Here is a 24,951-nt window from a genome sequence, read left to right as displayed (position 1 = left end):
ATCTGAGATTTTGAGGAAGTTCTGAGCCAGTTCAGCTTTGCCTATTCCCTCCCCACCTCTTCAATGTGAACAAGTGGTCATTTCATAATCTGTATTTTAACAGAGGTCTTTTACGTTCACAATTGATGCCTACTTCTCTTTCCCCGCCGAGAGCAACCAGACTCGCTGAACAGCAGAATCAATTTGCAGTAAATGTGCTTCAGTTCCAGAAGTCCTTCATTCCTCACACCTCTGGACTGCGAAGTATTCTCCCTGCGGATCTGGTCTAAGTGGAACCTCAAAAGTTCAAGTGAAGGTGTAACGCATTACTACCCTAATTCACTTATATTTTTATCTGTTTATCTGTTAATTTTTTCATTCATTTTTTTTCTTTTCTAAAAACTGATATCTTCCTTCTGAATCTCCTGTTACCCTCCGTTGCTTCTTTCAGTTGAATACCATATTCCTTGGAAGCTTGAATTGCAGGTCAATGGACCCTGTGAGCTTGTTCGATATGAATAGGTTCATGTTTTAAATAATAATAATAATAATAATAATAATAATAATAATAATAATAATAATAATTCTGGAAAAACTAGATGCCGAAGTAGCTCCAGGACTCATGCAGAAGAGTGTGCTATTAGAAACAAAGCACATAGTGAGAAAAGTGATGGGTTCCTAAGGAGGCAGGATGCAACCCGGAACCCCACACTATAAAAACCTCCCAGTCGAATAGGATGACTGTGATAGACCAAAATAATAATAATAATAATAGTAATAATAATAATAATAATAATAATAATAATAATAATAACAATAACGGACGCATCTGAAACCTTTATGACTATTCTCTTACTTAAAGCCCATGAAATACAGACTTGTCAAACCAACCAAGAAATAGTGATAAAAAGGTTTTACGTTGTAAGCACATGTTGCACTCTCTTATTCTCCTAGATATTGCAAATCTACTCGAAAAAAAAAATTAGGTACATCACTATGGAAATATTTTTCCATCTTGCTTCCTATATTGGATTTCTGCAGATATCCTTCACTACAGTAAGACCTGCCTTCCAGATTTTCAGCTTTTGTATGTAAGAAGTTTTACCGTACGTAATGCGCGCAAGCATGCTTGCACTTTAGAAGCGTTCGTTCCGTCCGTTCTTTCTAGATCACATGAGAGGTGGTTAAAGACTGCAAAGTTTTTATTGTTCATTCTAGTTTTTTTTCCCCCGGATCTTTCCTATTGCAAAATCTGTTTTTGAAATAATGCCTATCAATAACTTTGCGTCAGGTGCATCTCGCCCCTGATAAGTGGTCCTTTGATCCATGAGTTTTCTCTCTGCGTTTCGCAATTTGTATAGAGCAAAACAGACAAAGCCGGAATCAAAATACAAATAATGTCCGCTTATCTGCTGCGGAAGAAAACTTTCCTGGAATTTGTTTAAGCGAGAGGACACTGGAACCTCGCAATTCTTGCGATATTCTTTGGATATTCTCAGGAAAGTTTGCTGCAATGTACGCCCTGGACTATTCTCATTCAACCTGCAAAAAAGTGTCACGCTGCCGCAACAGAAAAATCAAAACCAATTAAACTTTTCTCAAGCGGCACAACGGGAAGGGGAAAAAAAAGTTTATCGTTTTCTGTGCGTCCAGGAATGACGAGAAGAAAAGAATCATCACAGCTTTTATATATTTAGGAATTACGGGAAGGGGAAAAAAACGGTTAATCGTTTCCATTATGTTTAAGAGGCACCACACACACAGAGAGAGAGAGAGAGAGAGAGAGAGAGAGAGAGAGAGAGAGAGAGTATAATTTTCTTTATTTAGGAATCACGGGAAAAAGAAGATATAACAGATACGGTACAGTTTCGTGTTATATTTGAAAATCCCCAGTAACGGAAGAAAATTTATTAGCCTTTTTTCACCCAATGAAATGACAGTAATAATCATAATAATAAAACGGCCACTCGCCACTCTTCGATCTTTGACGCGTACGATACAAGAAGCACATTTTCAACGATCATGACAACTTTCTGTTATTGCTACCGAAAGCGTTATGGCTGAAATCCTACGGAAGAGAAGGATTTACGAACAAGAAAATGTCTACCTGAGGAAAACGAACAACAGGTTCAGTAAGAAACAATTAAAATCCGTAAGAGGATATACGAATAGATTTTGTGACAGAGTGGAAGAAGAATATATATATATATATATATATATATATATATATATATATATATATATATATATATATATATATAAATATATATATATATATATATATATATATATATATATATATATATATATATATATATATATATATATATCTCTTTAGATTTTGTGGAAAGGGGTGGAAAAGGTGTCCGCCGTTAGATATTGTGAAAAGGGTTGCGAGGAGCCTTGATTGTGACAACAATCGTACGGAAAACTTAATAAGAAGTAACGATATATTGTTACACAACATTCTAATATTACGAGGGTAAGAAATGTCACGAAGTAATGTTGCGTGAGAGGTTATATGAATCCTTCGTATACACACACACGCACCCCCCATACAGACTATATATATGTGTGTGTGTGTGTGTTTATTGGATTACTTACGTGATTTCAGGTTAGTTTCTCATCAACAACAAACCCCGAAGATATAAAAAAGAGAAGCGTCAAGAAAATGATCAAGAAATAAAATTGCTTGTAAAAGAAACGCAGAGACAAGTAGCCATTAAAATCGAGGCAGCCGATCACACCAAAGGCTTTCTCAAGAATCCGAAATGGGTTTTCAGAATGTGAGCCAGTGCTTCACTTTATCGTTATGGCGTCGGTGCAAAAGATCCAGTTTCATCCATTGCGGTCCACTTTATCGGTTTCCGATTGCAGCGGCATATATATATATATATATATATATATATATATATATATATATATATATATATATATATATATATATATATATATATATATATATATATATACACACACACACACACACACACACACATATATATATATATATATATATATATATATATATATATATCGATGAATACACACACAAACATGTATACACGAAGCTCTTCTGTCGATCTGTACAATGAATTTAGTATCTGGTTGTTAGTTGGCTGTCGTGGCCGCAATCAGGGTTAAAAATGATATTGAGCTAGCAGCCTCCTATCAAAAAACTTGTTTAGAATTGGTAGGCCAACGCCTGTTACAACCAACTCTATGGAAAGAAACTGTTTTTAAAGGTTGTTCCACTTTTTGATACTTTACTTCCTACTTACAAACTGCTTTGGAAATAAACCGAGTTCAGTCCACTTTACTGTTGTACCTAGCCTGAGAAGACCAGCTTTTTTCGTTCATTTATATCTCTTATACACCGAATATTGTCAATTCAAGCCCCCTCTCCCCCTTCCCCTCTCTCTCTCTTGAATTAGAAAGAAAATTATTATAACAAGAAAACTGCTCTCTCTCTCTCTCTCTCTCTCTCTCTCTCTCTCTCTCTCTCTCTCTCTCTCTCTCTCTCTCTATGCATATATATATATATATATATATATATATATATATATATATATATATATATATATATATATATATATATATATATATATATATATATATATATATATATATATATGTATATATACACATACACACACACATACTGTATGTATATATGTATGTATATATATATATATATATGTAGAATCTACTGGTCACTTTTACCAGACACATATGTAATTCTAATAGCCACAATGCCCTCTTAACTTCTCGAATTCTTCGCGCTTTTTTGGATATGCTTGTAACTACGAAGCCGTAAGATCCAAACGCAAGATATTGAAGAGACTGTGATGGCCGGTCGCGGGAAACGAACCCGCGCCACCATAATCTTTTGTTTATCGTTTCACTTACTGTTGCAGTAGTCTACTAATACATCTATGTATTGTCTTAATTTCTTTCAAATTGTCTACACAAGCCTCTCCAATATTAATTGTTAATTAAGTTTTCTTTATCGGTCAGTGTCTATCCCTTTCAGCTTCACTTCTTCAGTGCCTCGTTTCCTTTTGTTCCTAAGAATTTCTCTCTCTCTCTCTCTCTCTCTCTCTCACTTTTATCTTGCCATAGTGAGATATACGGTATCGCCTAAAACTTCTTTTGTTCTGCCTGCTTACACTTATTAGTACGTGTTTATATTTTCTTTTTTTGCTTGTGTGTCTTGTTGCTTAACAAAAACGATAAGAAAGAGAAAGAAAAAGAGACAGGACTTCTAAGACAAACGGATTCTGAGACTTTTCTATTTCTCAGTAGATGTTTGGAAGGATTTCCTATGCAGGACGATTCTTTTATAAAGTAGCAAAAGAGAGAGAGAGAGACAGACAGACTTTTATATCACATGTTCACTGTTACATCATCAAAAACTTGAGAATTAGAGAAACCTTTTTTAGTCATCTGTAAAAGAAAACTACTGTGCTGGCTTTGTCTGTCCGTCCACACTTTTTCTGTCCGCTCTTTGTATGTCCGCACTTTTTCTGTCCGCCCTCAGATCTTAAAAACCAATGAGACTCGAGGGCTGCGAATTGGTAATCTTGATCATCCACCCTCCAATCATCAAACATACCAAATTGCAGCCCTCTAGCCTTAGTAGTTTTTAGTTTATGTAAAGTTAAAGTTAGCCATAATCGTTCTTGTGTCAACGATATAGGACAAGGCCATCACCGGACCGTGGTTAAAGTTTCATGGGCCGCGGCTCATACAGCATTATACCGAGACCACCGAAACATAGATCTATTTTCGGTGGCCTTGATTATACGTTGTAGTGGCTGTAAAACAGAAAAAACTTCGGCGCATTTTTGCTGTGTTTTTAGAAAAACAACTTATTTTATCACTCTTGTCCTTTGTCTCTTGGCAAAATTATGGGAAAATTAGCGGAAGCATTTTTATTAATCTGTTTTATTTATACATTCAGCCAGGATTTGTATTCATTGAAGTAAATTATTGTGTATTTAAAGAAAATGGCATTATCTTGATGTTCGTGATATAGCTAAAATAAGCTAGAGTATTTTGTTTGCTGTGCTAATTGATTTCTTGTATTAACGGAAGAAAATGTAATCAAACACACTATTCAGAACTCTGTGCTAATCTCTTTGGGCAACATTTTCTATACCTGAATTCCCTCTCGTCTTATACGTTTATTCAAAAAAAATTTTTTTTCCTTTAGATTCAAGTACAATTCAATTTCTATCTTAATGAAAAATTTATCGAAATCTCACATCCGTGTTACCAGCTAAGTTTCACTTTTTCCTCCTTCAAGTACCTATACTTTCGTAACTTCTCTTGCAATTCTTCTTCTTTAATCTTCTTTATTCAGGATTTTCGTCTTTACGTCATTTATCATTTTTTCCCATCTTTTCCTATCTGGGCCACAAAGACGCCTTCACTTGCATCATCAACCTATTGCCTTATTTTACACCCTTATTATTAATGCTCCTTTTTTATTCCACCAGTCCATTCAAATCACCCTCCCGTCCCCCATTCATATAACCCTCCCATTTCAGTGTATAAATCCCCATATCCCATACAATCAATTCTCCGCTCACCCTACTCGCAAATCCTCACACACCCTTTTATTGCATTCGTCAGAGGGCTCTCTCTCTCTCTCTCTCTCTCTCTCTCTCTCTCTCTCTCTCTCTCTCCTCCCTTTTTCATGGGTCTTCTCCTCTAGGGAGACCTTTCTTATCCTTTAAGGGGCTTTTAGGTTTACCTCCTGAGATCTCTCCTTTCCTTATGTCTCAGATCGCTTCTGCCTCCTTTCCATCTCGTACTGACAGATGGTAGTAAATCTCTCCTCCTCTCCTCAGATCCATCGGCCCCATTTCTTTGGAATCTGCTTCCCCCCCTCTCACCTCCATCTTGTGTCCTCTGAAGCGATGATGTTTCTAGTTTTCCTCACTTTCGCCTCAACCTTTTCCCTCAGGAGGTGTTCCCCTTCCATTCAAAGGTGCCTCTGTATCTTTCTGTGGTGGTGTATCCTTATTTTACTTTCCCTGTGTATTCTTTCCTTTTTTTTCGGTCTCTCTTTTACCTTGCGCAGGAGTTCTTTAATATCTTCATTTTGTCACCAACGTCTCTTTTCCACACACTGTCTTCAGTTCCCTTCCTTCCAAAGATTACTCCCCATGCCTTTCCTTTCCATTTTGAGGAGCCTCCTTTCCCTCCAACCGTTCTTTTTATTTTTCATCGTTGAAGTCCTCCTTCCCCCCCCCCCCAATTCCTCCCATCCTTACCCCTTCCGTTGTCTTTCTCTTCGGAATCTATATATTTGTCCTGTGCTTCCTTTCCCTCCCACGGCCTCTCCCTTCCTTCGGGCTTCTCTTCCTGCCCCGTCCAAGGACGCTCCTGCTCCCCCGCCCCCGCCAACTCCTCTCCATGATCTACCCTCGACGCCTGACAAAAGAATCCCGAAGGTCAACCTTCTCTTTTTCCAGCACAATGAACAGGGGACGGGTCACACGGAGGGGCGTCATTGTTGTTACTGCTGCTGCTGCTGTTATTGTCATTGTTGTTGTTGTTGTCGCTGTCCTTATTCGTCCCTCCGTTTTAAATCATCTTCATCCGGCTGGTTTGTCTTGGAGCGGAAAAATCGCAACTGAAATAATTAACCGTGGTTGGGGATTGGGGATAGAATAGGGTCCCTTAGTTTCCATGCATGACGCCTTTGAGTTGCTCGTGCGGGGACCCCGCTAGGTGCTTTGAAAGGTCGTTGCTAAAAGTAGGTCGAATTTTTCTGCTGTTATTTTTTTTGTGGGGGGGGTGTTACTCACTTTTCTTTTTCGTCTTCCTTAAGACAACAGAAAGACAGCAATGCCATAACAAATGTAATAAGAATGATATTTAATATTAATATTCACCAACTCATAACCATCGATTTCACCATCATACATCACTTTATCATAATTGTCATCAAAATTACCAAGGATATTTCTCTTCCTACTTTAATTCGCCCACTGTTTTCCCCCTTACTCGAATCCCAGCTTTTGTTGCCATTAAAGAATATTTAGAACTGGTGCTTCCGCATTTCATGAAATTATGCTTTCAATTTTACACTTTGCTCAAAACGTTTGGAACATACATTTCAGCGAGAGTTATTCAAATGCGCTTCTAAACCTTTCTGCTAGGTTAATTTAATTGTGTATTGTTTGTTATAAAAAGTATTTTGCACTAAATGAATAATTTCACATTCTCTCTCTCTCTCTCTCTCTCTCTCTCTCTCTCTCTCTCTCTCTCTCTCTCTCTCTCTCTCTCTCTCTCTCTCTATATATATATATATATATATATATATATATATATATATATATATATATATATTGTGTGTGTGTGTGTGTGTGTCTGTCTGTGATAATTTGTCAAATTTTGCACTTGCTTAAAGTATTAAGCCACAAATACTCAATTAGTATAGTAGTCACTATACACTGACAGTAAATTGTACCCAACAGGCATAATTTATGTTTAGTGCACCTATGCTGACCAGGATTCGAACTCGCGTCTTTAGGGTTGGTACATGTAAGACAGTGACTTCACGAAGTAAATCATCAAGAAGGATGATGGCTGTTTGCATACGTAATTGTCTCCCACATGTACCGACCCTAATTATTCCCCGCTATTAGGAATTCGACTTTAACTAGTACTTTCCGGGTCAGTATTTGACATGTTAATGTGATTATTATCTCATATATATATATATATATATATATATATATATATATATATATATATATATATATATATATATATATATATATATATATATATAATTGTTATATCCACAATGCCCTCTTAACTTCTCGAATTCTTCGTGCCTTTTTTGGATACACTTGTCACTACAAAGCCTTAAGATCCATGTGCAAAAAATTAATGTGGCTGTGATGTCCGGTCGCGGGAAACGAACCCGTGTCACTATAATCACGATGAGGTCACGTGCGACCGGACATCACTGCCACTTCAATTTCTTGCACTTGGATCTTAAGGCTTTGTAGTGACAAGCGTATCCAAAAAAGCGCGAAGAATTCGAGAAGTTAAGAGGGCATTGTGACTATTACAATTACATATGTATCTGGTAAAAGTGACCAGTGACCAAAATATATTCAAAATATATATACATATATATGTATATATATATATATATATATATATATATATATATATATATATATATATATATATATATAATATATATATAAAGTTTATAATCACATTAACACGTGACTTATTTGGCACACATCGCCGCACACGAATAAGGGACTGGTCGGAGGTCCTGACCAGTTTCAACTTTATTTCCCAGTCATTAGCAAAGGACTGACACAGAGTGGTAGAAATCACAATATATATGCAAGGAGGACTATACAGACCAACAAAGTGACAAATAAGATGGCTGCTGGCTTCAAAAGAGAGGCTCATTGGCCTTGCAGGGGCCTTTCCTCCCTTAAGGGGTTCACAACCCTTTACTAGGCAACTACCAGGTTTCACGCGCGGATGAAGGGTAAAATTCAATAAATTTTCATATATACCGTGAAACTGACCACTGCATGAAACATACAAAACTACAGATTTTCTGCCTAATTTGAAGTTACCTGGGAAAAAATTCATTTCACAATTAATTACACAGAAAAGAAAAGCCAAACTCTTACGAAACTAAATATATGAACATGTATGAGTAAATAAACGATTAATTACACAAACGGATAATTTGAAAGGTAAACAAACCAATAAATATCGTTATGAAACGTGATTCACGCCAAGCTGGAATTAAGACTGTCACCACCTGTGAAGGTCGAGCCTATTCCCTTTAAACCTTGCGTTGCCATTCTTCCCACGCTCCGCATTTATTCAAGCACACTGATAAAACCCTTTATTAGGCGCTTATGCGCTTACCTGAGATCCGAAACGTTCTCTCTCTCGCCGTTTCTTTTCTCGGGAATGCTTGTGTTTACTATGGTTAACGGGAAAGCTGCCAGGTTCAACATCATTTGGATATGATATCTTCATTCCGTGTGAAGCTGTTCTCCAACGATTTTTGAATACCGTAATACAGAATATTATATATATATATATATATATATATATATATATATATATATATATATATATTTTTTTCTGTATTATACCAAAGCGTTAGAAGGGTAAAGCCTTCCTGTTCTCAGTAAATTGCTAGAGTCTATGAGGTTACCAGCCTCGTACCCTTGTCTTGACTCCAGCTGAAGTTGACTCCAGTTCACATTTCGACTGGTGGGCGTTTGTTATTGCCGTAGACAATGAGAGATGTAGGACATGCAGCAATTCACACTTTAAATACTTTCCTCAAAGATACTTGGCTTGTGATATGTGACGATTATGAAAAAGCTTAGAGTCTGAAATCCTCAATTCGGTACTGATTTAATAGTCCTTCATTCTCAGTGGTCTGGTAAAACTAATGTATACTTTTTTTTTCCTAAAATTCTTCTTTTTTTTCTTTTTCCTTTAGCTAGTAAGTTCGGAAATTATGCTGTGGGGGCGTTGTCTTTTCTGTTACTAAAAACTGTGGCAATTCAACTCCATTAGTCTAAAAATCCAGCTGGATTAAAGTAGCTTGGCAATGCAAGACGAGGCTGTAGACTTCAGTCCATGGCTTCCCCCCAAATAAGCAAAGGAACAGAAGTGATGAAAGTGACCGGAAGTCAGTGGCTTTCAAGTTGCAACGTAGTTGACACAAATACAATTCTGCGCTTTGCAAAGAACTGTTGACATGACAATAATAAATACTTTTCATGATAATAAGGCTTTTATGGCAGGGTACAAGGGTACGAAGCGAGCTTGCGATGCGTGTTTATCAACACATCTGCATTATGCAACAGTCGAGTTTTTGTGTAAAACTCTTCCAACGCATAACCAACAACAGTTTTTGTCTTATCATCATCATCGTTCTCGTTCCGTCAACAACATCATGCGTGTCAACATGCTTCGTTTTCCGTTGTCACTCCATGCTGCTACATACGCAGGCAACAGCTTTTTGATCGCATATCATCTAGCGCTGCCTAAAAACTTGGTATTGTTCGTAAGCTTTAGTGCTCCAACAAAGAGAAGAGCATTGCTGCGGCGTTATCCTTCAGATCTTGAGTTTTACCACTGCGTGGGCGTCCGCGGCCTTCTGTAGACCGTCGCCGAGACAACCACAGTTTGGCCATCCTTCATAGGTTATGTTCAAGTACAGAGACATGGCTATTGTCCATAGTTTCTGAGCCCGTGAATTAAACAGTATATCTTAGTTTAACCGGACCACTGAGCTGATTAACAGCTCTCCTAGGGCTTTCCAGAAGGATTAGATTTATTTTACGTGGCTAAGAACCAACTGGCTACCTAACAACGGGACCTACAGCTTATTGTGGGATCCGAACCACATTATGACGAGAAATGAATTTCTCTCACCAGATGTAAATTCCTCTAATTCTTCATTAGCCGGTAGGAGAGTCGAACGCTGGACCAACAGCGTGCTAAGCGACAGCTCTACCCATCCCCCAACGAAGAACTATAAAGAGTGCCCCTCATTTTTATGAGGTTTCAGCCTCTAAATCCTAAAGTAATACTGGAAGTCTTCTATTTCCTTCCGCTGACGTGTCGTGGAATTCTAATGGGAACTTTACATCTATCTATCTATCTCTCTATCTGTCTATCTCTCTATCTATATATAAATGTTCAGGAGCATCAGTAATTATAAAAGTATCATAAAACTGTTCCGTAGTATTGCAGCGAAAGTAGCAGAAACTCAGGAGACTTGCAGTTTTCGGGACCCCAACAGTAGATGCTGACACCTCTCAAAAACGAATAGCGAACACTACTTCCCGGGCTCGGAAACTTATATGTGATAGCTACATCTTTATAGTGGAATACAACTTGCAAAAGATGGCCAGACTGTGCATATTTTAACGATGGTCTAAATCACAGATACCGTTGTTAAGGAAAAAGTAATTATCGATTCGGGCAATTTTTTTTTTTTTTTTTTTTGTGGAGAAGAGAAAGATGCAAGGAGGCTGTAGCCATCCACGCAGTAGTCAAGCTTTAGGTATGACGGATGCTACCGCAGTGATGTTATTAGTTGCCTGTGAAAGAAAACTATTGTGCCGGCTTTGTCTGTCCGTCCGCACTCATACCTCAAAAACTACTGAGGTTCGACGGCTGCAAATTGGTATGTTGATCATCCACCCTCTAATCAACAAACATACCAAATTGCAGCCCTCTGGCCTCACTAGCTTATATTTCTTTAAGGTTAAAGCTAGTCATAATCGTGCATCTAGCAATGGTATAAAGTTTCATGGGCCGCAGCTCATACAGCATTACAGTATACCGGGACACCCGAAAGATAGATCTATTTTCAGTGGCCTTGATCATACGATGCACAGAAAACTCGATTTCGCCGAAGAAACTTCGGCGCATTTTTTGCTTGTTCTCTTTGTTGATACTCTGAAACTTACGAACAACACCAAGCTATCAGGCAGCAGTAGATAATGTGCTATCATCTAATGGCGCCAGAGAGGTGCAGCTTTCTAGTTTCTCTGAGAGTTCAGGGATGGGGTTTCTAATCCCTCACCTTTTTTCCGTAACCAAACAGCCGAGCACTTCACCAGTCAGCCACGGTTCCCGCCTTGGCTGGTTCCACCCTCCAAAAGTGGCCGGTGGGTTGCCACATTCATATATGTATATACATATAAATATATATTAGTTTTGTCTCATATTCCGCGCGTGATTATTTTTATGCTCTCAAGTACTAAGTCTCACATACCCCCTTAACACCGAATTTATTTTACCTTGGGAATAACTGACACTCAAAGAGAATAATGTATGATAAGTGCATCTAACCCGGCCATTTACGACCCTAATCGTTTGAATAATATTATTTATCTCGGCTCATTGCCATATACAGAGCTGATGTAATACACAACAAAAGTTACACGAAGATTAAGAGATGCTGTATAAATTGAAGTTAACAACATCATAAGTAATAATAATAATAATAATAATAATAATAATAATAATAATAATAATAATAATAATAATAATAATAATGTGCCAGTGATGGGTTACCACTGGTCAATGAGTTTATATATATATATATATATATATATATATATATATATATATATATATATATATATATATATATATATATATATATACATAAATAAGGGACCTGGGCTCGAAGTATACATCATGGAGGAAGTTATAGGAAAGAATCCTCCTCCTTTAACAGTTTATTTTCAATGCCGACGTTTCGCGACGAATTCCACATGGCACTTTCAAGGTTAAAAAATAAAATGTTCGCAAACTTTTATTTCATAGCCTTGAAAATGCGACTTGGAATTCGTCGCGAAACGTCGGCACTGAAAATAAACTGTTAAAGGATGAATGTCTTTCCCATTACAATGGAGTATAAACTGCTAATATAATGAGGATGCCTTTCCCCATTACTATATATCATGGATATATATATATATATATATATATATATATATGCGTGTATATATGTATGTATATTTTTTCAGCAAGTCATTTTGTAGTGAAGTTGCTAGCCCCATGGCCTACTGAATTTCGGTGACAGAGGGACGGTCATTAGCTCGCCTGCATCACTACCGAGGGGACCTGGGTCCAGCTCCCAGCTGAGGACAGAGCAGTAGACCTAAGTCCCATTAAGCCACTTATGTTTCTGTTGACCTAATTAGTTAATCAAGTGCCTGGGATCAGCCACACACATTGTGGTCGCTTCGAGGATGAAGATGGATATGGGGCTAGCAACCCGGTCGAAATGCTTCCTCTGTAGCAACCCTTTAAGGAGACAAGTAGTATAGTGGAGGACCTCTCTCTCTCTCTCTCTCTCTCTCTCTCTCTCTCTCTCTCTCTCTCTCTCTCTCTCTCTCTCTCTATATATATATATATATATATATATATATATATATATATATATATATATATATATATATATATATATAATTATGCATTCAGCCTTATTGATGATATATTAATCTTACATAGAAATAATCTATAAGGTATGACATATATTAACATGAATAAATGCCCGGATACATAAATGCAAACAAAATTGCAGTATATATGTATATATATATATAAATATATATATATATATATATATATATATATATATATATATATATATATATATATATATATATTCACACACATAAATTTTATATGTATATATACATATATACTCATAATTTTGTTTGTATTTATGTATCCGCGCATTTATTCGCGTTAATATGTATCATATCTTATAGATTATTTCTATGGAAGATTAATATTATCATCAATAAGGATGAATGCGCATCCTGACGTATTATATCCGCACAGAGAGTGAACACCCACTAAAGGCATCACATTCACCACTCCTTCCCACCAGCCAACGCTTACAACAATTATCGCCAAACGTCCACATTCCTCCGAAATGATTAAACCGAATAACGACTCTCGTTAACGACACAATTACCAAGCGATATGAACATTAATGACAACTGCACCTCCCGGACCGTGATATTCCAATTTAGTTGGGGAAATATTATTGTCTGCAGTATGTCTTGAGGAGTGTGCTTGCCCGGGAAAGACAAATCAGAAGAAGATCAGAGGAAATGATACTGCCTGCAGAGTCGGCTGTTTGTAGGTGAGGGTGAAAATTGTTCCTGTTTAGATTTAGCCTCTTAAAGGGTCTTGTGTTTGAAGAATGTGAGGTGGTGTTGGTGAGCTTCCAGCGTAGAGGTGCAAAACGATTAAAAAATCTAACTTTGTTTCAGTAGCCTTGTTTATTTTCCCAGCCCGCTGACCTTTACAAGAAAATGGGCGGTAATAATAACAATGATGATAATAATAATAACTGTTAAAACATAAAGGTGCTGAGATACAAAAGAGCATTGTACTCATCTTGATGAAAGTTACGCGTATTTCTTCTTTTAACATTACTGAGAAAGACTGAAATAAAAATGTCAAACAATGAACAATAGCCTTCTGTGAAGAAGGAAATTTGTGATCACAAAGGCGGCCGTGAAACTTGGCGAGTCTTTGTAACTGTTTCATACCCTTTCCGATGTGACGTACCGACGAAGGCTGTCCTGACTGTCACGGAAACCGAGCTTTTAGGAGCGATTTACCAATCACATGAAAAGCATACATGAAACGAGAGATGAAAGCAGAAACAATGAAAATGTTATTCAGACGTGAATCACAGCGATTTCCAAAAATACTATGATGACATTTGAAACATTGACTAGGGGTCATTAGCACGTCATTTGTAATTCATGCGAAAACACCGAGAGGCGCAATTGCAAAAAAACCGGTGACCTTTGACATTGTCTGTGTTAACTTTACAGGGTATAGCAAGTCTGCATTTTTCCTTTGAGGATTTGCGTGTTGTGAGAACCCAGCTTCCATGTAGGAATGGATAAATCTTGGCAAGCGCTGTTTATAAACTATTGTGCTAATGTTGGCGTGAGCTGTGCATCCTGTACCTGGTAGACAGTTGAGTGTTGTTGGCCGCTGCCAACGATAGAGAGCAGCATGCGACTGGCAATCTAATTCCAGAATATTAGTTGGAATTCAGAAGGATACCAGTTATGGGAAGCGACACCGGATCAGAATATTTATGCAGTATGTAATATACCATATATATATATATATATATATATATATATATATATATATATATATATATATATATATATATATATATATATAAACAGTTCCCATTACAAGGGCTGGTTCAAGAGGAAAAAACAGGACCTAAGTAACTGTTATTTTGTACTTCAACTGCTCCAACAGTCACCAGTTGAAGTTGATTACCTAATACACACGCACGCACACACACACACACACACACACACACACATATATATATATATATATATATATATATATATATATATATATATATATATATATATATATGTGTGTGTGTGTATGTGTGTGTGTGTATATATATATATATATACTATTCACCGCCTGCAAAATAATCTTTTTAAAATAGTCTCAAATAAATGGTATACGGCTACTTTGAATCCTTTCCGAGAAAGGAAAATTTCCTTCGGCCTCCCAGGGCCGTTCAGAGAGAGAGAGAGAGAGAGAGAGAGAGAGAGAGAGAGAGAGAGAGAGAGAGAGAGAGAGAGAGAGAGAGAGAGAGAGAGATTCCTTAGAAAATCCCTAATGACAAGGGAAAGGTTAGCATAGCGTTCGGGCATTGTTGTAACATCTGCTATCTTTTCTCCAAACTAATCTGTTGCCAGATGTTCAGCCACCCTTTTTTTTTTTTTCTTCTTAATCCAAGGCATCAATGTATTCATTAAGCCATCAGGAACGATCTTATCTCGATTGGAATCAAGGGACGCCGAATACGCTAAGCAGTCTTGGGTCCTATTCTTTTTTGCCACTGAAATGTTAATTTTCCTACCTTTTTGCAAGTTTCACCATGTTTCTTCTCTCTCTCTCTCTCTCTACAGAGATCTATGTTCTTTTACTTTATATAATTCTTCAATTCTCTAGTAAAATTCTTCTTATGTATTTTATCCTTTCTATTTTCCATTCGGACACAGACCTTTTAGCATTCCTAGTAACCCTTTTTTTTTTTTTTTTTTATCTACAAAGTCTGGGGCCCTTTTCGGCCCAATCTCTCCCCTTCCCCTGAGGTTATTGGGTAAAACATCCACTGGGTTTCTCAGAAAGTTGTTCTACTGTCTCTTGTCTTCCATTCAGCTTTTGAGCGCTCGCGCGCGCGCATGAAATTCCTCAAGAGCCTCCTAATCGCTCGTGTGATGTTAGTCATTAAGGTTCAGGGTCGTTATACGTCTCTGTAATGCTTGTTATAACGTCTCAAGGTCATTTTCCCCTCGGTGTTATACCCTCCAGTCCGCAGATTTACCGAGTTTTGGTGGCTAAGTGCAGCTTTCAGGATTCATTAACAGAATACTGTGCTCTCATTTGCAAGGAGAACGTTCTGTTTTGTGCGTTCATGTCATTCGTTTTATAATAAGAATACGAATTTACTTTTCGCATTTCATTTAATTTCTGATATTCATAATTCACCGTTGGAGAGAGATACTGAGTATGAGGCCAGTCACTGCTAATTACTATTGTCATTTAACAGCTCTGAGGCCCTTTGACAAGGACGGTCTTCCGCTTAACCAGATTTCATGTCTTACATTATCATTCATATTATGAATATTTTCTTTAATGAACGTTCAAGGCTTGCAAGGTCTCATAACATGATCTTTTCTCTAACTAGGTTTCATGGCTTATAAACCTCCAGATCTTTTTCCTAGGTCAGCTTTCATAGATTAATGCATGAAAGCCTCTTTATTTCAATGTCTCAAATTCTGTAGATTGTCCTTAATGGAAGTATCTCAAATTCTGTAGATTGTCCTTAATGGAAGTAATTTCATTTACTCACTCTTAAATTTCGAGATCTTTCATGCCTTCCATCGAGTAGTCGTTTTCACTAACCAGTTTTCAAAATCTGAAAAGTTTTCAATGAATATTTAAAAACGTTTACTGCTCCCGAGGCCTGATTTCTAAACCCTTTATTGTTCAAAAGCTTCTCGACAAAAACCTCTCAATTACTATCCTCTAAACCTCCTGTAAAAAGAACAATTTCGCTTTGAAAGCCTTTGCATTAATCAGCAATCAAAACGTTCCAAAGCGAAGCCCTGTTATTAGCCAATTTCCAGAATCTTTCATATCGGCATTTTTATTAAATGTTTTCGGTGGCTTCCAAGAAAAATGCCTTTCCGGTGAGGGCTGCGAAAACCCTTTTTGGGAAAGTATCTTCATCAACTAGCGTGAGGGAATTTCCCATGCTGAAGAATTTTAATTTCCCTCGTCTCCAGCAACGATCAGTATTTAGTCATAATAAAGATACAAATTCTAGTTGTTCTTGTCTTCGTAGACCGTTATAGTCTTCTTTTATTCAAGCGAGTAAGTTTTCGAGAGACGTGTTATTCAAAATAAAATATCAGTAATTGATTTTGCTAATTTCTATTTTTGGTCGGATAATCTGTCAACAGCACGACTTTCGATTCTGTTCGTTTTTGGCTTTGGAAGGAACAAGGATAGGAACAAAATTGAAAAATGAACACGTACAAAAATGGAAAAGAGCTTAATCTAAAAACCTCGTTGCGAGCAGACTATTATCCCAAGCATCCGCTTCATGAAGCACATTCTTTCTGAACTATTCGGAAAGAAATCATTAAGGAGAAATTATCGGAGATCAATTGACCAAAGAGGCGCGGGTAATGCTGATGTAATTTCCATGGAAATGAGAGAGTGAAAGGTCATCTGCGAATGCATTTTCGTCGTTCATTTCTGGCGGAGGACGTACGTACGGACGGGCCACTCGCTCGCTCGGGCTGACGTACGTTTGCGTCGTGCGTTCGTGCGAGGCGTTGGTGACGGGCGATTGTGATGGGCGTTTGTGACGGGCGTTTTTAAGAAAAGGAGCCGAATAGCGGATATGAAGAGATGAATTGGGTCGCCAAATTGAATTGTGGAATTGGATTATGGATATGAGCGGAACGCCGCCTAAAATGAGAATTTGGTCGAGAGATCTCATACGGCCTCTGGAGAACTTAAAAGTTTAATTGTGGCCGCTAACTTTCATCTATACAGCTCGACCAATCACGGCAAATTCTATTAAGGCGAGGAGAGAGAGAGAGAGAGAGAGAGAGAGAGAGAGAGAGAGAGAGAGAGAGAGAGAGCAGAGAATGGCTGATTGATTGATGTTTTACTATCGAACTGGAGTCGCATAATTAATGATTCTCGACGACGGAAACAAATTTAGCTTTTAATTGCCGCATTGTATTATTAACAATTATGTTATTTAACAAAAATTCAATTAAACCATCCGTATACATACTTTTTAATACTCGCAATCACTTCTTAGCACAATATCATAACTCTGATCAAATCCATGTTTAAGTCTTTATATTTTACGATGAATTCCTCCTTGTCTGGTAAGAGAGAGAGAGAGAGAGAGAGAGAGAGAGAGAGAGAGAGAGAGAGAGAGAGAGAGAGAGAGAGATACATTCATACATAAATATATTACACACATAATATATATATATATATATATATATATATATATATATATATATATATATATATATATATATATATATATATATATATATATATATATATATATATATATATATATATATATATATATATATATATATATAATGTCACTGGCAAGGAGACAGGCAAAAACAGAGCGAGAAAGAAGTTCCACCAACCACAAGAAATATTCCAACACCAAACAGAAACCTCAAACAGAAGAATAAATTGAAAAACAACAGCTCATCAGCTACAATGGGCCACCAAACCACAGACAATGACAATACCGCCCACCCTCAACTTCCGGAAAAAACTGAGACGATAAGAAACACAGTTATTAATACTCTAATAACATCCAGTTTGATAACACTAATTACAGAATTTTTTATGAAGTCTGACAAAGTCGATTGTTTACAAGAGGAGAGGCAACGTGTCCTTGAAATTCACTCGATATAAAAGCACCGAAAGAGACGAAGAGTTGTAAATAATTGTGCGTGCTTATGGAAGCGCACAAACAACAATAGATGTGGTAGCCTCGTATCAGCTGCGTCAAATCGGAAGAAAAGACAGGATTCTGAAACCATCTGGTATTAGAGATAAACAAATGCATAAACATCTGAATATTGATGTTGTAACATGGACAACAGCAGCCCATGAAACTTTAACCACTGCCAGACGCACGATTATGGCTAACTTTAACCTTAAAATAAAAACTACTGAGGCTAGCAGTAGTTTTTAAGATCTGAGGGCGGACAGAAAAAGCGCGGACGGACAGACAAAGCCGGCATAATAGTTTTCTTTTCAGAAAACCGAAACAGCGACGGGGCCATATCAGAGGAGCAGAAAAGAAGGAAGAGAAGCGTAAGAATAAAATATGCCTTTGTGGTTCGACTGCTTGAGCGTCCTTCTCTTCCTGACGAAAAAAGCTTATTTTCTCCTCTCCATCCCTTCATCTCAGCGCAAGCAAGGAAAAGTCATTTATCTCAAAATGAACCCTTCCGTTAATGAGATGACCGGGGTTACAGCCGAAAAACTGGTAAACTCTCTTAGCTTACGCTTGGTGCGTCTATTTTTGGATATTATACAATATTGTTTATGCTTTTTCGTAATTATTTATTTTTCCAACTTTGCCCTTTTTGCAGGGGGAGCCAAAGCCCATGAGGCCAGTAAGAAAAGGGTCTTTTTCCAGCCTTAGTCCACCGAAACCCAGAAAATTGCCGTTTTTGCTCAATTTTTTTAACCAAACATTTTTAGTTTATGTTGCGTGTCTTGTTATTATAGATGCTGCGCTGTGGGTAAACCGTTCTTTTCCATACTGAATGTTTAAAGATAAGATTTTATAATTTCAGTTTAGGACTTAAGGACGACTACATAAGCACCCAGAGGGCCCTCTTGGAAAAAATGAGAAATAATGGCTGGTTAATCAGAAAAATGTGAATGATACTGCGTATAATTGATTAAAAGTATATGTCAAACACGGTCGTCATCGATACTACTTAAAATAACAAGACATAAAAATACATGTACATACGCAGACACGCGCCCCCTTATTCACACACACATACGTATATATACAGTATATATATATATATATATAATTAATGAAAATAAAAATTAATAACAAAATGCAAAGTATCTTAAAGGAAAATGAAACTAAAGATTGTAACTGTTATATATGTATATATGTATACAGTGTATATATGTATATATATATATATATATATATATATATATATATATATATATATATATATATATATCATATATATGTGTATACATACATACACAACCACACACACATGTATGTATATATATATATATATATATATATATATATATATATATATATATATATATATATATATATATATCATATATATGTGTATACATACATACACAACCACACACGCACACACAAGCGTGTATATATATATATATATATATATATATATATATATATATATATATATATATATATGTGTGTGTGTGTGTGTATGTATGTATACACATATATATGATATATATATATATATATACATATATACACTGTATACATATATACATATATAACAGAAAAAGAGAGGAGGGAGAGAAGTCGCATTGCAGGCACAAACTTCATCTGTGATAAAAAATATAAAAAAAACCCAAAGCCTAAAAACATTAAGGATGTATCTTATGTTAGTGAAAGCGCATTCTCCATTGCATTGACGTGGCCTCTCAATGCATCACCAAACAAATTAGGTGTTATCCTTGGTTGTCTTTTATTCTTCTAGAGAGGAATTGGGCAGCTGTTCCATGCCAGCGGCGTGATGTTCATCGTAACTTACTTTAGAGCTGAACAGCAATCTTCAATTTTAAAGAACACTGATTTTAATGCTGATGGTCATGTTGATAACAGATTTCAGTTTGGATGCCATTAACATTAATAACTTTAAGAGCTGGGTAATTCATTATCCAAATTACGCTGAAAGTACATACTGTCCCCCGAAAAACAACATAAAAACGTTCAGACTTTCCGTTAACATAATCGAACGGTTACAAAAAACGCCGTTAAACAGAATCATGTCTGAAAAACGCTGGCAACTTTCCCGCGCGGAACTGGCAATCAGCAGCGGCTTTCTTGTCGAAGTCGAGAAGTCTTGGGGTCTCACCTCCATCTGCATTCGGCCAAGAAGAAGACGATGAAGCTGTTATCTCTCTCGACAGCCGACATCCTTTTACCGGGATGAAAGACGGATCATTTACATACCACGAGAAATTGGTGCAGTTTCTATGAGAAAAAGGAGAACAGAAGGAAAGGGGAAATAAAAGTCACACGAAAAATACGCGCAGAGACAAGCGAGGATCGCCGGGGTGATTCAAGAGGAAAATTTGGAACCACTTTTTTACCTCCCGTCCATTTTTCACTTTTTATGTCTTAACCAACGTGGTGTTGTATCACTTGGGGAATTTAGGCAACGCAGGAATTATGGTTCCTATTTTAACTTACTCTGTCTTATGTCGAAAATAATAATAAAAAAAATTAGTTATTTTCATATTAATATAAAAGCACCCCCGGTCGCAAAGATAAAAAAATCGACTCGGTTCCGGGCAGGCTGAGGTGACCAGGGGAAAAAAGAATAAGGCCCTTTACCCGATGAATCAGTTGTGACTATGTTGACCTGGGCAATAAACAGGTTATCCAAGTTGTTAGTTGAGCGTGGTGAATCACAGCCAACACGAGCCAAAATGAGCTGCTCAGAGGCGGCAAGTTGGCAGAAACTGGAGTGACCACTTTTGGGGGGAAAGGTGTGTTTATACAGTATATGTATATATCTATGTCTATGTATATGTGTGTATATATGTATAAATACTGTGTATTTATATATATATGTATTGGTGTTGAAATGTGTATATCTCAGTATATACATACGTATCCTTATGCCTCCCATCAGGATTGACAACGATGGCGTCCTGGTTACACTGAATGAAAATGTGGTCAAAAAAAAAAAAAAAAAAAAAAAAAAGGTTAGGAGGAGAAGGAGGAAACCGTCCGCTTCTTCAAATCCTTATCTACATGCAATACATGACGTCACGATATAGTTTCATGATGTATGAATGCGGAATTGCTCTCTCTTATTTGATATAGACGGAATGAAACCGTGAATAAACAACGAATGAACCGGTATCGTTGATTCCGGGATAAATCTAAACAAGAAATTAAAGGTTGGAAAATTAATTTTGCCTGAGGTGCAATATTTTGTTCGGGGCTAGGTTTTTATTACTTTTGTAAATGAAGCCTAATGTTTGCTCTTGCGCAATGTAATTTATTTCACTTTTACCTGTTAATTTATTAATTTGTTAACTTACTTTTTCTTTCCTAATAACTGATCTCTTTGTCTACATTTCCTAGTACCTTCCGTTACTTCTTTCAAATATAAACATAATATTCTTTTGAGGCTTGAATTCCAAGTCAGTGGCTCCTTATGAACTGGGTTTATGTTCTGAATAATAATAATAATAATAATAATAATAATAATAATAATAATGACAAGGTTAGTACGTTTTGTCAATGGTCGAAGTGAAGTTATGTTTGAGTTTCTTTTTCTTTTAAGCGAATCAAAATTAGTTTGACATACGATTAATAAGGACAGTGTCTTTTATATTTGACATAAATTCGTAAGTATAACAGTTCTTCTTACAGTTCAAATATATAATTGATCTTTTGTTGGAAAGGGGTAACATTTTCTCGTAATAATTAGATGACCTGATGTAAGTACAAAAAATGTTTAGAATTTCAGCATTTTGTTAATATTATCAAAACGCGCTGACTGAGTGAGAGAGTTTACTGTTTAAAACTATAAAAATTGTGTAAATACCTAGTCCTAGAAATGTCAGTATTAAGAAAAAATGCACAAAAACGGAATTACCGGTTTTCTACAGGTACAAATTCATCATTATTCTAGAATATGTGTAAAGACTACAATACAGTTTAGAGGTTATCCACCACCTGTCGCATATTTAATAGCCCCAAATGGAAATGATCGAACAAACAAATAAGTCTTTATTCTTAAGTAAGGGAAAGGAATAAAGATGAGTTTTGGCATGGTTTCAATTCTGCATCATCCACAGCCGGGGAGTCCTCACACAAATATTCTTTAAAGCAATTTGCATAACCTACCGAATGATTCCCTTGCTGAACATAACGGAACTACATAAAAGCACAATAAAAAACATGGGAAAAAAATGAACCACTTGTAATTTTGATGTTATTTGCTCTCACCACGAACACTTAAATCTCTGAAGTGATGTTTCAGACTCGCAGACAATATTTTTGGGCGGAAAAAGTGACACAAACGCAAACCTACACAAGCAAATTAAGAGACGAAACAAGAAGAGAAAAAAACCCATCTGCATTTTTCCACGAAACATTACATTATGTCTACATCATGAACAAAAGACTAAAACCGCCGTCGCGTAAAACGAGACAGCCGCCCTTCAAAGGCCAAACCGAATGGCATTGGAAACGAAAATGAATTGCATTCTATTGTGTGGGGGGCAAAATGCAGCTCAGACTGAATAGCCCCCCCCCTTTTTTTTTTTTTGTGAAGAGTGGCTTAATCAAGCCAAATTCACCACCGCTTGTGCGCCCACCTTTCGCAGCCGATGATATATCAGCATTTTTTTAATCTTGTTCATTCCTTTATGATTTTTGCTTAGGGATGCTGCGGGCTTTAGGGATGGATGCCTCCCTCTGCGAACTATGATAATGAATTGGACGGGACCATGATGACTGACTCTTATTAATAGTATTAAGATGCTCATAGGTGTATGAAATTAGAGGCGCAAAACAACGAGAACGATAAAAAATAAACAAAGATAAGAAGATTAAAAAAAATAATAAATCCATATTGCAAAACACCTTATCGATAATAATCTGTAACAGTTTATGAAATCTGACTTGCTATTAAATGTACTAAAAAAATAAATACAACCTTTTAACCCAAGTTTTTGAGAGAGTCAAATAAATGATTTCCAAATATGTTTGACCATCAGTTACAGGATACAGGAAAAACACATCTAAAGTTGTTATACCTAAGAGTGTAACGTCATTCGAATCTTTAATGAAATTTATTTTAAAAAAACTAAAAGGATAATGAAATGAAATTTTCGCTCATTTTCAAGTTGATTACAGCTAACTAAGTTCTTAAAACTATAAATAAGGAAAAATTTCAACGCACGATTTTATCCTATCCCAAAGGTTAAAACCAATGTCAAAATTAGGCTGATTATTGAGATGTATCCTCGGAAATATGAATTACTCTTAAGCAGTGACTGAAGGAGATAAAAGAAATCGGTTCATAAAACTGAACGGAGGAAATAAATACGAAACCGTGAAATGGAATAAGTGAGCTCCGAGGACACATTCAAAATTATGCTTAAATTGATGTGCAAAGGGAAAAGTCTGTCTTATAATAACAAGTCAGGATTTTTCTTTTCACTTGAGCTCATACAAATAAAAGTTTTAAGCCACTACTGCTGTAACGTAATGCTAAGTAAACATGAACAATTTAAAACAAAAACAACCAAGTTATTCTACTGACTATTCTATTTACTTCAACGAATGGTGTTTACTTTTCAGCCGCGACTAAATTATGACGAAAGGTAAACAAACTCCTTTCAAAAAACACTCTGAGGCGCTCGTGACCAATCAGCGTCCTGTGTGCATGTTTTTCCACCAGGAAGTTAAGCGAAAGTTTGAAGCAAGACAAAACATCAAAATCTTTGTGTCTCTTTCCTTCCCCCTTTTTTTTTTTTTGAATCTCTCCTTGGTAATCTTATTACTCTTCTCTTCTTTACTTCAGCTTTGGAGATTTAAGTTTTTTGCTCGACGAAAGTCATAGTTTGTTTCTGGAAGTGGGGACGGGGAAAATAGAATGCAGTGTAATAAGTGTTTTGAAAATGAATGAAAATGAATGGACTGGTATTTTCAAGGCTAGCGCGTTTATGTGTTTAGGTATAAATCATACGTAATTCCTCTCATTTAGTGTCATAAATCTCAGTCAAGTTTCTCATGCCGCAATAAATATTATAGCATTATTCTTCAACGCATTCCATTAAGTAGTGTTTTATCGGTTGTGCTGTGTTAGTGTGGTATCGTACAAAATAAACGCGCAAAAATAATTTTACCTGTCTATAAATACATATCGATATTAATTCATGCATTTAAAATGCAAAATCTTCACGATGCCCCTTACGAGAATGTTTTACTTGTTTTGTGCTCGCTCAAGCAAAACCTCACTTAGAATAAATTGAATACTCTTAACATTCTTAAATCACACCATTTACTATAGGCATTAAAAT

General features: G+C 36.5%; 1 protein-coding gene across 2 annotated transcripts in view; it reads left to right on the top strand.

Annotated features, from left to right (window-relative positions):
* LOC136855616 (protein turtle homolog B-like) overlaps nt 1–24,951 on the top strand; it is a 134,306-nt gene that overhangs the window by 75,377 nt on the left and 33,978 nt on the right. The window lies entirely within an intron of this gene.

Source organism: Macrobrachium rosenbergii, chromosome 32 (assembly GCF_040412425.1).
Source record: "Macrobrachium rosenbergii isolate ZJJX-2024 chromosome 32, ASM4041242v1, whole genome shotgun sequence".
In the NCBI taxonomy this organism is placed as follows: domain Eukaryota; kingdom Metazoa; phylum Arthropoda; class Malacostraca; order Decapoda; family Palaemonidae; genus Macrobrachium; species Macrobrachium rosenbergii.
The sequence above is the reverse complement of the archived record's forward strand: the minus strand, read 5'-3'. Positions and strand labels throughout refer to the sequence as shown.